Source organism: Anomaloglossus baeobatrachus, chromosome 8 (genome assembly GCF_048569485.1).
Source record: "Anomaloglossus baeobatrachus isolate aAnoBae1 chromosome 8, aAnoBae1.hap1, whole genome shotgun sequence".
NCBI classification, from domain to species: domain Eukaryota; kingdom Metazoa; phylum Chordata; class Amphibia; order Anura; family Aromobatidae; genus Anomaloglossus; species Anomaloglossus baeobatrachus.
In genome coordinates, this window is record NC_134360.1 from 232,580,210 (window position 1) to 232,597,959 (window position 17,750).

Below are 17,750 nucleotides of genomic sequence, written 5' to 3' on the forward strand. Positions count from 1 at the left end.
TTTTTATATCCGCTGTTTATACTCATTGGGAATAGGCTTCGATACACCAGTTCTGCAGACTGCGCTTTACACGATAGAGGCTTAGATACATCATCAGCACTCAGAAACCATTTTAGAACAACATTCAGTAAGATTACATGATTGGGACTGTAGTCCGGGAAGAAGTGTCGACCTTTTATTACATCTGGGAAATCCATAATACTGTAAGAAAGGAGGAACGACAAGAGCCCATTACTGGTAATGAGAGTGATGCACGCTCATCGTGTACAAGGAGGCGCAGCACGGAGCTTTCCTTCATGGGTCTCTGTACATTAGAACCCCCCCCCCCTCTCCTAGTATGGAGAGAACGACCCTTCTGTCTGCTCTCTGCTGCCTGGTCATTATAGGGTTAATGTCCAATACAAAGTCTTCACCTTCCCGGAGATCCTTCATCTCTCATCTCCGGTCAATACAAAGGAGTTTAGTCATTTCTGCCACATACTGAAGTCCTTCTGTATATAGTACCGGCCATATCACCTAAAAAAAAAAAAATTATAGTAAAAAAATAAAATAAAAAAAAATAATTTAAAAATATATTTAGAAAAATTAAAAAAAAAATTGAATTACACCCTTTTCCCCTTCCAAAAATTAGTTATTTTTTAAGAGAAAAAAAAGAAAAAAATTCCTTATTTGATATCGCAGCATACATAAACAAACAAAAAAACAAACAAATTCTTAATAAGAAAATATTAAAAATGCCAGAATTGCTGTTTTTCTGTCGCCGAATTTACACTCCTCCAAAAATATAATAAAAAGTGATCAGATCATCGTATGTGCCCCAAAATGATGTCAATTAAAGAAAGACGATAGAGCAGAAGACGACCTTTACACCTCTCTGCTGATGGAAGATAAAACAAAAAGTCTCAGGGCTCAAAACATCCCAAAAAACAAAAGTTTTCATTTTTTTCCCCCTATGGATGCTTTGATGGAAAAATTAAAAAGTTATGTCTTTTGGAGAAGGAGGAAAAAGAAAACAATAAGCGAAAGAGAAAAGAAATAAGTAAATTGCCGGGTCCGGAAGGGGTTTGGGAAGAGGCGAGCAAGCGATAGGGTTGGACAGATCTTGATCGCACCATTCAACTATCAGTTCCACCTTAAGAGGCTGCCGGCGGAGCCGTCCGCGCATGCGCAGCGCCATCAATGCGCGCGGGCGCTGAAGTGACGGGAAGCGGAGACGCGGGAGCGCGCACTGACGGAGCCGACGACAGCCAGGACCGGAGCCGAACGGAGAGCCCTCGGTGAGTGAAGGGAGGCTAAAAGAAGTAGTGACAGGAGCGGAAAGGAGGCTGAGGAGAGTAGTGTGAGGAGAGGAGGCTGAGGGCAGTAGTGTGAGGAGAGGAGGCTGAGGGCAGTAGTGTGAGGAGAGGAGGCTGAGGGCAGTAGTGTGAGGAGAGGAGGCTGAGGGCAGTAGTGTGAGGAGGAGGCTGAGGGGAGTAGTTTGAGGAGGAGGCTGAGGGGAGTAGTGTGAGGAGAGGAGGCTGAGAGGAGTAGTGTGAGGAGAGGAGGCTGAGGGGAGTAGTGTGAGGAGAGGAGGCTGAGGGGAGTAGTGTGAGGAGGAGGCTGAGGAGAGGAGGCTGAGGGGAGTAGTGTGAGGAGAGGAGGCTGAGGGGAGTAGTGTGAGGAGAGGAGGCTGAGGGGAGTAGTGTGAGGAGAGGAGGCTGAGGGGAGTAGTGTGAGGAGAGGAGGCTGAGGGCAGTAGTGTGAGGAGAGGAGGCTGAGGGGAGTAGTGTGAGGAGAGGAGGCTGAGGGGAGTAGTGTGAGGAGAGGAGGCTGAGAGGAGTAGTGTGAGGAGAGGAGGCTGAGGGCAGTAGTGTGAGGAGAGGAGGCTGAGGGCAGTAGTGTGAGGAGGAGGCTGAGGGGAGTAGTGTGAGGAGAGGAGGCTGAGGGGAGGAGAGGAGGCTGAGGGGAGGAGAGGAGGCTGAGGGGAGTAGTGTGAGGAGAGGAGGCTGAGGGGAGTAGTGTGAGGAGAGGAGGCTGAGAGGAGTAGTGTGAGGAGAGGAGGCTGAGAGGAGTAGTGTGAGGAGAGGAGGCTGAGAGGAGTAGTGTGAGGAGAGGAGGCTGAGGGGAGTAGTGTGAGGAGAGGAGGCTGAGGGGAGTAGTGTGAGGAGAGGAGGCTGAGGGGAGTAGTGTGAGGAGAGGAGGCTGAGGGGAGTAGTGTGAGGAGAGGAGGCTGAGGGCAGTAGTGTGAGGAGAGGAGGCTGAGGGCAGTAGTGTGAGGAGAGGAGGCTGAGGGCAGTAGTGTGAGGAGAGGAGGCTGAGGGCAGTAGTGTGAGGAGAGGAGGCTGAGGGCAGTAGTGTGAGGAGAGGAGGCTGAGGGCAGTAGTGTGAGGAGAGGAGGCTGAGGGCAGTAGTGAGAGGAGAAGGAGGAGGCTGAGGGCAGTAGTGAGAGGTGGGGAGGCTGAGGGCAGTAGTGAGAGGAGAGGGAGGAGGCTGAGGGCAGTAGTGAGAGGTGGGGAGACTGAGGTTTGTAGTGGGTCGGGGGTGCATACTGAGGGGAGAGTGGTGATAACTGGTTTATCAGTGGATGTTGGGAGTGGTGGTATCAGGAGCTTGCAGAGGGGTCTCAGGAGGAGGCAGTGGGAACAAGACGTTGTAGTGGGTGACTTTGCAGCGGGTGCTGTAGCACATACATGGGTGGGTGGTTGCTGCGTACCTGGAGTGAAACTTGTGAAATTGGCAGATAGTGTCAATATTTTTCATTATTTGTGGGTAGATAATGGGTGGGTGCCTGGGCTGAGAAAGTGTGTTGGGATAAATAGAGGAGAGAGGGTTCATTAAAGAGAATATGACACCAGGTTTTTGCTCCCGACCTGAGAGCAGCATAACATAGGGGCAGAGACCCTGATTCCAGCGATGTGTCACTTACTGAGCTATTTGGTGTCATTTTCATAAAACCATTGTTTTCTCTGCTGCAGATCTAGCAGTTATACAGAGCTCTTGAATATGCTGGACTACCAGCATCACACCAAGTAATCCTGTAATGATAATCTCCTGCTGATTAAAGAATGATTTTTATCAAAACTACACTAAGCAGCCCAGTAAGTGGCACACTCTGGACTCAGTATCTCTGCCCCTACATTATGCTGCTCTCAGATTAGGTTTTAAAAATCTAGTGACAGATTCCCTTTAAGGGGATGACGAGCATCTTAAGGGAGTAAATTTTACAGGGTGAAGTGTATTGTGGGTAGACAGTGACTGGTGTCGGACTGCCGTTACTCTGGTGGCAATTTCCACAACTTGCTGCCAATTTTGCCCGCTTGTCTCATTGATCAGACCCATTGAACCCCATGTTTGACAACCCTCCACTCTTTGTTAGGGGGCAAATTTAGGGTAGTGTTCTACAATTTGTAGCTTAAGCCAAAACTGCTGTAAGGGCATGCTGAGAGTTATAGTGTCACCACAGCCGGAGAGTCACTGATTGCAGAAGTCTGGTTTAGTGTATGACTCGGGCTGGTAAATCCTCGGATTATCACATGTAAACATTTTACTATTTATAAGATCTAATTTACTGGAAGAAGAAACAAGTATAGGATGGGCCGGCCGCCCGGTGCCACCTCCCAGACTGCACGCACCCTTGCTGACTGGAGACTCTACACTTGTGTGTTTGGCGATCGCATCGTCAGCAATTTTCTAATTTAAAGGGAACCTGTCAGGTGCAATATGCATGCACACAGCACCACGAGCAGTTCTGAGTGTATATTGCTAATCCCTGCCTAATGATCCCTGTATACACTAGCATAGATAAAGGGATCTATAGAAAAAGTATTTCTAAAGATCTTTTATCGTATGCTAATGAGCGAGGGGACTAGTCCCCTGGGCGTTCGTTCCCCTGGCTAGTCGGCTCCATTAGCATGGTAGTACACCCCTGTGGACATGCTAATGAATGCGCCGCGTCAGAGGATAGTCTCACCTCTCCGGCTGCCATCGCCGCCTGACGCTGGATTTCGGCTCAGTGCGCATGACCCCGGAGTTTGGGTCATGCGCACTATAAAGCCGGGTGTACACGTCCTGGCTTCAAACTGAAGTAGTGCACATGACTGAAACTCCGGGGTACTGAGCACTGAGCCGAAATCCAGTGTCAGACGACGATGGTAGCGGAGAGGTGATCATCCTCTGACACTGTGCATTCATTAGTATGTTAGTACACCACAGGGACGTGCTAGCATGCTAAGGGGGCCGATTAGCAAGGGAAGCAACGCCCAGGGGACTAGTCCCACACTCATTAGCATACGATAAAAGTTTTTTACAAATACTTTTTCTATAGATCTCTTTATCTATGCTACTAGATACAGGGACGGTTAGGCAGGGATTAGCAATATGCATCCAGAACTGCTCATGGTTCTGGCTGCATATTGGACCTGACAGGTTCCCTTTAAACACGGTAATGCAATTGCTGCTGCTGTTATTCACTCTTAAACAATAAAAATGCAACACTAAGAAGGACATGTCATGGAATTATGGAAATCACAGGATCGATAGGCATGTTAATGATATTCAAATGATGAAAAAAATGGAACTAAATTTTCAAAACATCTTGATTTCTTCAGTCTGGAGTTTGAGCCACAGGCAGAAATCCCGACACTAGTGCCTCGGCTGCTATCACTGAGGTTATTAAAGGTTGCAGGAATTTCCTGCCACTAAATATATTTGGGCAAATCATCAAGATCCGCTGCTGGCAGCTCTTGACCAATTCTTTGTCGGATGTGCTCCATGGAAGACAAGTCTGTAAACCCTGCACCTGTGGAGGCACTTTAGGTCACACAGCAACTTGTGGCCTGTACTCCTTTCATCTTTTGACAATTGGGGGCCCCAATTCTGGGTGTCCTATATCGGTACTTTATTCTTTTTATGATTCATTCACACTGTTGAGAAAAAAAAGTAAATGTCAGTGTTATAAATTCGGGTATTGTTTGGATCTTAATATCTTTTTAGTGGTCAAAGCCCAATTTTATTATATATATATATATATATATATATATATATATATATATATATATATATATACTTATTCCTTTGCAAGGGATAAATGACAACTTCTTAGCTGCTTGTAGCCACCACCAGAGGGAGCTCAGACCATAGCATTTTTTTTTTAAACCAAGTATTTCTTGAAGATTTTTTCAATACACAAACATACAAAAATGGGGATATCAGACACTAATGCTGGGTTCACACATAGCGACGCAGCAGCGATCACGACGGGCGACCTGACCTTATCAGGATCGCTGATGAGCTGTCAAACAGGCAGATCTCACCAGCGACCAGTGACCAACCCCCAGCCAGCAGCGACGAGTGGAAGCGGTGCTGCGCTGGGTAACTAAGGTAAATATTGGGTAACCAAGGGCTTGGTTACCCGATATTTACATTGGTTACCAGCACACACCGCATAGCGCTGGCTCCCTGCACGCCAGAGTACACATCGGGTTAATAAGCAAACCCTTGCTTATTTACCCGATGTGTACTCTGGCATGCAGGGAGCAGGGAGCCGGCAGCACAGGCAGTGTGAGAGCGGCGGACGCTGGTAACAAAGGTAAATATCGCGTAACCAAGGAAAGGGCTTCCCTTAGTTACCCGATGTTTACCTTGGTTACAGCTTACCGCAGGCTGCCAGACGCAGGCTCCCTGCTCGCTTCATTTCGTCGCTCTCTCGCTGTCACACACAGCGATGTGCGCTTCACAGCGGGAGAGCAACGAGCAAAAAATGAAGCAGGACATTCAGCAACGAGCGGCGACCTCACAGCAGGGGCCAGCTCGTTGCTGGATGTCACACACAGCGACAGCACGTCGCTGCTACGTCACAGAAAATGGTGACAGACTTTACTGTACTGTACAGTATTTGGTATTAGTGTACTGTAATAATTTTTTTTTAATACAGGACATTATTTTGTATTACTGTAATAAGTTTGTATAAACAGTATAAATATTTTTGGGTTGTGGAACGAATTATCTTTGTTTCAATTATTTCCTATGGGAAAACTTGCTTTTATATAAGAGTAACTTGGTTTAAGAGCTCACTCCCGGAACCAATTATGCTCGTAATCCAAGGCTCCACTGTACATGATAAAATGAAGTATGTCTCATCATTTTTTTTTTCTATATCCTTAGAATAAGGCATCTATATCAGATCAGTGGTGGGCCTAGTCCCTGCTGATCAGCTGTTTGTAGAGCCTGCAGCCTTGTCATTGTTTTTGCACTTTTTGTGCACTTAATATATTGTTGTTGAATGTTACAATACAATTTGTTCCATAAGTTACACCTCAGCAGTGTCTTGCATAGTGTTACATTATTAGTGTTGCTTCATACTCAGATTTCTTCGCCATTTAACACTAGAACTACTGAGGTAGTCATTTTGACTACTTTGCACTATGTATTTCTATATAGGTGTCACGAGTCCAGTAGTTCTAGTGTTAAAGAATGTAAACATCTCTCTTGTTGCAGCCCCCTTGTTGCAATTCTCCAATGTTTTCTTGCTTGCTGGGTAAACCTCTGGGCTGTATCCTGTTTATAAGCTGCAGCTGTCAGCCGCAGTATAATTGGCCGATAGTAGATATGATGGTAATTTTGTTACATTCGTCATCCACAGACTTCCTCTTTTTTTGGAACTGCAATATAGTTATTATCTGTAACATCGAGATCCAGCATGAGAGTTCTGCTAATTCAGCCTGATCTCTGCTTCAGCATAGGACGTCGCCAAATGTAATTTTTTTTTTAATTTGGGTGGGGTGCAGTAGGAAGGTCTTTTTGTATGGTATAAGGCTATGTGTCCACGGGAGATTTTTCTGCATCAAAATCCGCAGCTTTCCCGCAAAATCCGCACCTTTTCAAAGGTGCGGATTTACCGCGGAATTGCCGCGGATTTGATGCGGATTTTGGTGCGGATTTGTTTTGTTTTTTTCCCCCAATTTTAAAGCCAAAATCCGGATGAAAATCCGCAACAATAATTGACATGTTGCAGATTTTTCCGGATCAAAATCCGCACGAAATCCGCTGCGGAAAAATCCGCAGCGTGGGCACAGCATTTCCAAAATGCCATAGAAATGGCTGGGAGGTGCCTGAGCTGTAGATTTTCGGGAAATCCGCGGCTTTTCCGCGAGAAATCCGCGGCAAAATCCGCGCATTTTCCGCAGCGTGGGCACATAGTCTAATGGATATGATTGCGGCTGGTGCTCCACTTCAGACCCCTCCACTTTAGAGCTGCTGCAAAGTGAGACAAATATCAATCTGGACGGCAGAGGATGGAGGCGAATTGCTGGGGATTTCATCATACGGCACACACAGCAATCCTCTTAATAAAGATTTTTTTTTTTCTTTTTTAAATTGCCGTTTTTAAGAAAAGTGCACACAACGATTTCTTTCAGACAATAAAAAAATATCCTTTTTTTCCCATTTTTTTTAATTAATTTTTTTTTTTTTTTAAAGCAAAAAAAAAAAATCCGGAATCTTTTTTTTTTTTTTTTTTTTCTCTTCTCCAAAGTTTGTAAACCTGAAGTGTCATGTTTTCTTTCGTCATTACTTGAGTACTTTTTTCAACACTTATTTTTTTTTTCAGTTTTTGTTTTTGTGAAGGTAGTGCTCTTTTTACTGGTGTGTGGCTTTCTTAAACAATTACAATTTTAATTTTTTTTTTCTAAATCAAAAACAATGAAAAAAAATTCACAAGACACCTGTGTTTTTTTAAATGTTCCCATTGACTCCTATTATTATGTATTGAGCATCTTCCAAGTGGTTTTTTTTTTGGACACCTGCAGAGACGCTCAGAAGCCTGAACATATGAAAAGCAAGTCTTTTTTTTTTTCTAAGGCCTTGTGCGCATAGTGTTTTTTTTTTTTTTTTAATGCAGACTTGGTCCAAATCTGCATGTCTATCACTATGCCAGCAAAGTCAATGAGAATTCTGAAGTGCTGTGTGTAGGTTGTTTATTTTTTACTTACATTTTTTTTTTTTTGCAGAAAATAAACTGCAGCATGTCAATTGTTGGTAAAAAAAAAGCCCTTCCACCCATTGACTTAGAAAAAAAAAAAAGTGGCATAAAAAACCCCACAACAAAACGCATGTTTTTTTGGGGTGTTTTTTTTTTTTTGCCAGAAGGTGCAGATTTCATGCAGACAATTTTTGCAGCATGTGTACTTAGCCTTATAGTTTTAACTAGCAACTTATTGACCTTAACACTCTGAAATGATGGATCATGCGTGTATGAGGCCTGAGTGGCTAAGAATCATCCATCAGGTCTATCTATATATGTCCATGCATAATTTGTACATGCAGATTCTTGCTCTCAAATTACACACTGCTCTTTTAATAAAAAAAAAAATAATACATTTGAGCAACCTGCAAATGCTTGCATAGAATGGCATCGAAGGCCACAGGTTGTGCAGCCGGGGTCGGGTGTATACGTATCGACTGTCGTTCTGCTGAAATAAACAATCTACTGGGATTGGGAATAGAACGGCTGCAGGATTATCAGCATGAAAAGAACTATATGTATCATAAATTATTTTTAAATGTTTTTTTTTTTTTGTTTTGTTTTTTTGCCTGTAAACCCCCCCGTTAAGATTTACTATACAACAGGACAGCTGTATGTTTATATCAGGTAGAAGTGCTGATTGATTTACAAATGAACTTCATGCACCTTGAACAATGGACTATTGCCATCGTGTGCAATAAGGGTATGTCCGCACACTGCATTCTGGCTTGACAACTAAACTGCACGCTTTTGACAAATGTAAACACTGCGCTTAACAAAAAGAACGCTGTCAAAACGCATGCATTTTGACCGCGTTTTCCCTGCATTTTGGCCGCATTTTGTACAGTACGTTTTGAGATTGGGAAGTCAATGGGTGGAAAATGTTCACAAAACGCAATGAAGAAATGACATGCTGCTTTTTTTAGGCAAAGATTTTGACATATTTGTCAAACAAACGCTGCCTAAAAAAAAAAAAAAAGCAACGTGCGGATGGAAATTTTGATTTCTAATAGACTTTCACGGTGAAGCAAAATGCAAGCATTTTGTCATTTGACACAGTGCAGTTTAAAACTCGACCAAAATGCAAGACAAAAACGCAATGTGCGAACAGACTAATAGTGTAGGTTATTAACTTTACTAAGCTCTGGCCTGAAAGTCTTGGAAATGCACAAGTTCTTCTCTATCTGTTGCATGGCTTGTTTGCCAGTTATATACTGATACTTTACAGTTGGTGAGCTCACCCTTCACTTGGGGATGGTGTCACTCTTCTCTACAATTACAGTCTTTCTTTGTGTGGGACCTGCCACGCCTGGGCATTACTCGCAGCACAGTGGGTACAGTGTTATGCTTCATATCTCTTGTGTTGGTGATGCAGGGAAATTGCACGCTTAGCTTCAGTTATCATCCAAGATCACTCCTGATTGCTGGGGGTCCCATCCACAGGAATGCCTCTGAAAAAATGGTGGAGCTGTCAAGCAACTTCTTTGTCTGATAGACGCATATGACCCTGACCTATGCAGCTGTCATTTGTAATATGGCATGATTACAGTTTATGGAAAACCATTATCTATGCAAATGTCTTCCTTTTATGGAAAGACCTGACAACGGCTGCAATTTGGTATGAATTTGATTATGCAAAATGTAATGATGAGTTCGTTTGGCACGTTACTTATCTGTGGTGTTATGTATAAGGCAGAACGGAGTGTTAGATATGCTAACCAACGGCTGCAAGACAGATCGGAGGGGACAGAGCTGGGTTGCTATCGGTTGGGGTGTATTGTGAGTGTTACACTTTATTGTTACTTGTTATTCCAACTATTCTTAGCCCACAGGGGTCACATCAACTAATCTATGCATTTGCCACAAAGTGCATTATAAAATAATGCACTTTGTCACAAAGTGCATTATTTCCAGTATATATTTTCCTTTTTTTTTATATATATATTGTTTCCCCTCTTTCCCTATATGGAAGCATTGTATTTAACTCTGCCACCAATTTTTATTTCTTTATCTTCTGTATAGTAAAAATTACCTGAGATCTTCAATTCCATTACGATATGAAGATTGTATAGTTTGTCTTATGTGTTAGTGGTTTAAGAAAGTAAACTACCGTATGTATGGATAACAAAAAAATTGGTGTATGTTGCCAGCTTTGTGGTGAGATGTAATTTTTATCAGTATCATTTTGGGATATGTACAATGTTTTTTTTTGTTTTTTTTTTATTACACTTTTTTTTGTTCTTAGGGGATGGAATTCAAGATAACTAAAAAAAATTCCACTTAAGGGCTTTTTTTTTTTAATTTTTATTTTATATTTTTTAGTGTACTTTAGGTTTGTTAGATTCTTAAGCTAGTATTTCATAATTTTCTGGAAGTGCTGATACAGAATGTGGTGGGCTTTATTTTTTTTTTTTTAATTATTTTAAATTTGGAAGAGGGGCTTATTCAAACTTTTATTTCATTTTGTTTAAAACTTCATTTTTTTCTTTTTTTTTCTTTTTTTTCTCTCACCCAAACAAATTCAGTCTGGGTTTGCTTGATCGGTTCTGCCATATAGCGCAATACTTCAGTATAGCATTATATGGCAAAAATAACAATCTCCTCTGAAGCCCGACCTGTGGGAGTACAAGGACAAAGATGGCGATGATGGGGGTTCAAGAGGGTCTCTAACTGTAATGTTAACCCATTGGTGTCCTGGAATCTAAAGCCTATACGTGATGGGACCAAATAAATGTGGCTGTCAGAAATTTTTTGCAAAAGTCATCATTATCCCTGAGGAAGTCACATTTGTGGTGATGCCCTCTCACACCCTATATCCGTCCCATTCTCTTTTGGCATACCTCCTTGGCTTTTTTGTAGTATTCACTCTAGTAACATTTATAAGTATTCCTATACCTATTGCTAGACTCTATTTGGTTCATTATCTTGGACCTTCATATGTTGCACAGCTTTTCTTTGATCTTGGGATGTGAGAATGTGTAATATACACTATTGTGTTTTCTATGTAGTGGTTTGCCTTGTAAAATGATGAACTGGGAGTTATTTTTAACCCCAGCACTTATGGTGTTTGGAAGGTCTTATATTTAGTTTTGTGCTATTTTGCACTTTTTAACAGTTTTTTTTTTTAATGGATTTTTTTGCTGCATGTATTATTTGTACTTATTCACCTAATAATCTATATTTTTATTCGATGCGCATAACTCACTTTCTATAGCTACCTCTTTATGCTTTTGTGTGTTGATGTACAGTGGCATGCAAATGTTTGGGCACCTCTGGTCAAAATTACTGTTATTGTGAACAGTTAAGCAAGTTGAAGATGAAATGATCTCAAAAAGGCATAAAGTTACAGATGACACATTAGCTTTGTTTTTTAGCAAAATAATAAATAAATGAAAAAAAATAAAAAAAATATATATATATATAATATGGGTTTGATCACCTTTTGGAGATTTGTGTTCTCAGATAACTTTTTGATCAAGCTGTCAGACCTAAATTAGCCTGTTAGTGGGTGTAGAAAAAAGGACACGGAGTTTCAGGAAAAGAACATTTGCCAACCATTAAGCATGGAGGTGGATCAATCATGCTCTAAGGTGGTGGTGCAGCCAGTGGCACGGGTAACATTTCACTGGTAGAGGGAAGAATGGATTCAATGAAATTTCACCAAATTCTTGATGGAAACAGAACATGCTCTGTAAAAAAAAGCTGAAGTTAAAAAGAGGAGAAAAGAACATGGCTTCTGTAAATTGATAATGATCCTAAACACACGTTAAATTCCACAATAGACGACCTCAAAAGGTGCAAGCTGAAGGTTTTACAATGGCCCTCACAGTCCTCTTATCTCAACATCATTGAAAATCTGTGGCTAGACTTCAAAAGAGCAGAGCATGCAAGATGAGCCAGGAACCTCACAGAACTGGAAAACGAGCCGGGAATCTCACGGAACTGGAAGACGAGCCGGGAATCTCACGGAACTGGAAGACGAGCCGGGAATCTCACGGAACTGGAAGACGAGCCGGGAATCTCACGGAACTGGAAGACGAGCCGGGAATCTCACGGAACTGGAAGACGAGCCGGGAATCTCACGGAACTGGAAGACGAGCCGGGAATCTCACGGAACTGGAAGACGAGCCGGGAATCTCACGGAACTGGAAGACGAGCCGGGAATCTCACGGAACTGGAAGACGAGCCGGGAATCTCACGGAACTGGAAGACGAGCCGGGAATCTCACGGAACTGGAAAACGAGCCGGGAATCTCCCGGAACTGGAAGACGAGCCGGGAACCTCCCGGAACTGGAAGACGAGTCGGGAACCTCCCGGAACTGGAAGACGAGCCGGGAACCTCCCAGAACTGGATGTCTTTTCCAAGGAAGAATAAATGAAAATCCCTCAAACAAAAATTGTAAGACTCTTGGCTGCTGCAAAAAGCGTTGACCAGCTGTAATACTTGCCAAAGAGGGTGCTACTAGGTACTAACCATGCAGGGAGCCCAAACTTAAACATCAGCCCATTTTCCTTTTTTCTTAATTAAAAAGTAAAAGAAAAAGAAAATATTTTTTTGGCCTCAAATACAAAGGAATTGTTTCATCTTCAACTTTATGCCTTCACAATACAAGTAATTTTGACCAGGGGTGTATAATCTTTTGCATGCCACTGTACTTGCTTTGTTTTGCTGTATGGGTTTGTAGCACCTATCTTTCCTTACCATATGTGTGGTGTCCGCTGCTTATGTTTATCTACTAAATGGTCATGTGGCAGGGATTGGAAGCTGCTGCCAGTGGCGGGCGCAGCCTCCATTATTTGCCCTCCGTGTATGGAGAGAACCCAGTCCGTACAATTTTGTCCAAGGTCGGGAATGGATTATTGTGATTTCCATGGGGCCAGTCACATTCTTGCAGTTTTGACGTATTCCTGTGTAGTTTACATAAAATACTGTGCGGGGCTTTGGCCGATTTGCTCTTGGCTCACGTGTTTGGAAAGGTGACATACAAGGTAATAATTTATTGGAGAATCGTTCTTGATAAACATTGTAATGATTAGAAGAAGCTTTGTAATTTTATTTATTCATACTTGAAATTCAGCTATGGAAATTGGATGAAAACCGCTGATGCCACTTGGATATTTTTTATTTCTCTGTACGTAAAAAATCAAACGTGAGACCTCAGACTGTGCAGGGTTTGTACTCTGTAACCATAGAGACACATCGGCCTGCATTAGAGCTGTATACACAATGGCAGAATGAAAAATCATGACTGTTTGCAGAGTTGTCCACTGCTTTTTTTTTTTTTTTTTATAAAACATTGTGGCAAATGCTTGTTTAATGGACAAGAGAGAATGATATTTTTTGTTTATTCTTTTTAGATTTTGCACACGATACTGGATTTATGCTGAGGCGGAAATGAACGGCATGTAATCCATTTTGCAGCATCGGTTGCAGCTGTTTTAACAGAAGAGATGTTCTGTAAGTAAAAAAAAAAAAAAAGTATATCATGACTTTATCATATCCAAATGTTAAATGATATTGGGCAATCTTTAGGATAAATGGGTGTTACTATGTCCTATCTTAAGTGATGTGTTGTTGGTCGAGTATGCCATCTCTGTATGATCATTGGGGTCTGACATCCCTGAGAATGAAGGGGCTACAGCAGAGATTTAGCACTTTACAGCAAATTATTACAGGTCCCAAAAGGGACAGCGTGGAGGTGCATATGTTCTACTAGTGCCCATCTGCATGGGATCTATACGCAGTGTATAGCGGGATTACACCATCATGCGCTGCTGCTCTCTCATGCGCTGCTGCTCTCTCATGCAGCAATGAGGGCCTGTAGAGATTCGGTTTTGGTTGCTACTTCATTTTATTTCCCTGTGTGAAAATGGCCCTTGGATGCATCAATCAACCATAACATCAAATCCAGCTGTCTAATATTCTTTAGGTCCTCCTTGCCCTGACTGTGGACCGCTTTTGAAGGGGTCATATCATATCTGGTAGAAAAAGAGAAAAACATGGGCAGTATTTGTAGTGCAGTAACTTTTGAGACTACAGCCTATATTAGGGATTAGCAACCTGCGGCACTTAAGCTTTTAAACTACAACTCTCATCAAGTACTGATGGTTTGTGGCTATCTGGGAATGCTGGTCATTGTAGTTACACAACAGCTAGTGTGCTGATCCCTGGTCTAGGTGGATGGGAGTATGGACACTGTGGATGTGTAGAGCTCCTAAAATCATGACAATCTGCCTCACCGCCGGTTTTCTGGGCATAGGGAGAATTCCTTCAATTCATAGAAATGCACAACAGGACGGGTAGGGGACATTTGCCAGCAATAACCAAAGACTTATTAAAGAGGTGGTTCGCTGCACAGTACAGCGGCCATATCTCGATGTAAAGCTTCTAAAGAAGGTGTTTCTCATATGCCTTGTGTAGCCAACTGTGCCTCTGAGCGGCGCTATCGCGGTCCGGTCATCCCCATCATGTGGCTCCTTGACCTCTGAGATCCAGTTTACCCGACATCACCGAGGCCAACCCCAGTCTCCATTAGTGACTTGGCTGTTGGGGGAGTTTCACCACTCATCACAGCCCAGCATCGCTCTTGCTTGCGGCGCTGCAGGGTGAAGGAGAGCGTGCGCGAGATGCTGGGCTATGACGCTGGGATGTGACGAGCTGTGAAACGCCACCCACAGTCCAGTCACTCATGAAGACTGGGGCCGTCCTCGGTGATGTCGAGTCAAATGGAAGTTAACGTGACTTCACTGGATCTCAGAGGTCACAGAGATGGGGATGAGTGGACCACAATAGCAACGCTCAGAGGCACAGTTGGCTACACAAGGTATTTGAGAAAAGCCTTCTTTATGAGCTTTCCATCAATGTGTGGCCACTATGCTGTGTAATGGGCCACCTCTTTAAGCTTTCGGGAGGACGCTGCAGTGCAGCTTTTTTTATTTTTAAAGGTTTTGAAATGCTTTAACCTTTTGGCATCTACCACCATACACATACAGCGGACGTGCACCAGCTATGCATGGAGCCGACCCGTGAGCTGAGCCAGATCCACACAGCACCGCGGGTGCCGGCTGAGATATAAAACTGCCACCCGAAAGAAACCGCTGTGAATAGAGTGAAGTCTGATTGCAACTATTCCTTTATGCTATGGTCAAATGTAACAGCGGCATTTAAAAGGCTTCCGACGTGGCAGCCATAAGTCTCAAGCCCATTCGATGCCACCACAAAGTCCTTGTTTCTTACTGTAGTACTACAATGAAGCCCTGACTGTGACTGCAAGACTTCAGTATTGTGTGGGGAGGGTTCAAATATAATAACTGTAATAAAAACATAAAAGAAATACATAAGTTCATATTGCCGCCTTGTCATCCCAACCTAAGAAATCTTTAATAAATAAAAAAAGAAATAGACTTGGTATCTCGACATGTACAACTGTCCAAATGGATATAATGTTAACATATTTATCTCACATAGTGAACACCTAATGTGAAAAAATAAAAGATTAAAATATAAAAATTACTTTTTTAAAAAAAAAAACCTTGCAATTCCCAAAAAGAGAAGGTCATATGGTCACCAATAAAAGCTACAACTTATTCGCCAAAAAAAACAAGCCCTGATACTACGTTGTCAACCAAAAAGTAAAAAAAACCTTTAGCTTGCAGAGTCTGGCTACTGAAGACATTAATGTACTTATTATTTAAATGTATACGGTAGTTTTCGTTTTCTAAGAGACACTGGATTATGAGACGCACCCCAAATTCAGAGCAAAAAAAAAGGTGAAGAAAAAAAAAATGGGGTCCGTCTTGTAATCCGGTGGGGTCTTACTGGAGGGGGCAGTAGTAGTGGTGGAGAAATCACAGGATGCAGTGGCGGTGGGTGTCCCAGAAACTGTAGGCTGTGCTGGGGCTGCGGTGGAGGGTCGGGCTCCCGTGCTGGTGCTGCTGGTGCGGCGGCCGCGGGCGGTGAGGGATTCAAAGAAATGGTGCCCGGAGTCAGTGCAGATTGAGCTCTAGGCTCAATGGCAAGCAAAGATCTCATCTGCGCAAGCACCACCTCCAGGGGCCATGTTCCTGAAGGTCCGCTGGAGGGAGATTAATGGGCCGAGAGCTTGAGCTGAGAGCTCCATCTGTGCACGCGCTGACTCCGGGCGGCATTATTTGAAGTCCTCACTGCCCGACCCGTAGCGCTAGTCCAGCCGCCGGAGACCCTGCACAGCCACCCCAGCAGCAGCCGCCGGAGACCCCGCACAGCAGCTACAGGCACCGCACAGTCGCCCCCGCTCCATCCGCCGCTGACCCCCCCCCACCACCTTTCCCACGCACCATCCGCCGCTGAACTAACCCCACCCTCCCTCCCCCATGCACCATCCGCCGCAGACCCCTGCCCCATGCACCATCCGCCGCAGACCCCTACCCCCATGCACCGTCCACCGCAGACCCCTGCCCCCATGCACCATCCGCCGCAGACCCCTGCCCCCATGCACCGTCCACCGCAGACCCCTGCCCCCATGCACCGTCCGCCGCAGACCCCTGCCCCCATGCACCGTCCGCCGCAGACCCCTGCCCCCATGCACCGTCCGCCGCAGACCCCTGCCCCCATGCACCGTCCGCCGCAGACCCCTGCCCCCATGCACCGTCCGCCGCAGACCCCTGCCCCCATGCAACGTCCGCCGCAGACCCCTGCCCCCATGCACCGTCCGCCGCAGACCCCTGCCCCCATGCACCGTCCGCCGCAGACCCCTGCCCCCATGCACCGTCCGCCGCAGACCCCTGCCCCCATGCACCGTCCACCGCAGACCCCCCCCATGCACCGTCCCGCCGCAGATCCCCCCCCCCCATGCACCGTCCGCTGCAGACCCCTGCCCCCATGCACCGTCCACCGCAGACCCCTGCCCCCATGCACCGTACACCGCAGACCCCTGCCCCCATGCACCATCCGCCGCAGACCCCTGCCCCCATGCACCATCCGCCGCAGACCCCTGCCCCCATGCACCGTCCACGGCAGACCCCCCCCCCCATACACCATCCACCACAGACACCGACCCCCCCCCTGCACCAGCCGCAGCATTAGGCTATGTGCGCACGTTGCCTTTTTGTGACCACAAAGATGCAGCATTATTGTGTTTTTGGCCGCACCTAAAAGAAAACTGCATTGTGTGGAGAGCAAAACCAAAAACTCAGACTTTTCTGGGGAAGCAAAGTCATGCAGTTTTAAGACCAAAAACACAGCGAAAAACGCACTGTGCGCACATAGCCTTACCCCGGCCTCTTGCGACCGCTCTCCACCACCCCGGTAAGCCACATTCAGATTATAAGACGCACCCCTCACTTTCCTCCCAAATTTTTGGAAGGAAAAGTGTGTCTTTATAATCCAAAAAATACGGTATGTAAATTTGGCATTGCCTTCACCATGACCTGTTTAACACTTAACAGGCCATTTTGATCATAAAGTGATACTCAATAAAAAAATATCAAAATGTTACTTTTTCTTCAATTCCACCCTAGTCCTACATTATTTCTCTACATTATATGGTGTCATTCAAAACTACAATGCGTCCTGTAAATAAACAAAGCATCTATGACAATGGGAATATAAAAAGTTATGGCTCCTGGAAGCAGGGAAGAGAAAAAAGTGTAGAAGTGTAAATAATGATTCCACCTTTTGACAGGAGCCTTTATAATGAGTGTATTGGGGCTAATGATATAGGATTACACCACACAGGGTTTGCTTATTATTTGTAACCAAGGAGACAGATAA

At 44.3% G+C, this 17,750-nt stretch overlaps 1 protein-coding gene across 1 annotated transcript in view; it reads left to right on the forward strand.

The window, feature by feature from the left end:
- Positions 1 to 1,192: 1,192 nt before the first annotated feature.
- Positions 1,193 to 17,750, forward strand: part of JAK1 (Janus kinase 1) — a 178,369-nt gene continuing 161,811 nt past the window's right edge. The window contains exons 1-2 of the mRNA XM_075320348.1: positions 1,193 to 1,277; positions 13,358 to 13,457. The gene's annotated coding sequence lies outside the window, so the exon portion shown is untranslated. The remainder of the gene's footprint in view (positions 1,278 to 13,357; positions 13,458 to 17,750) is intronic.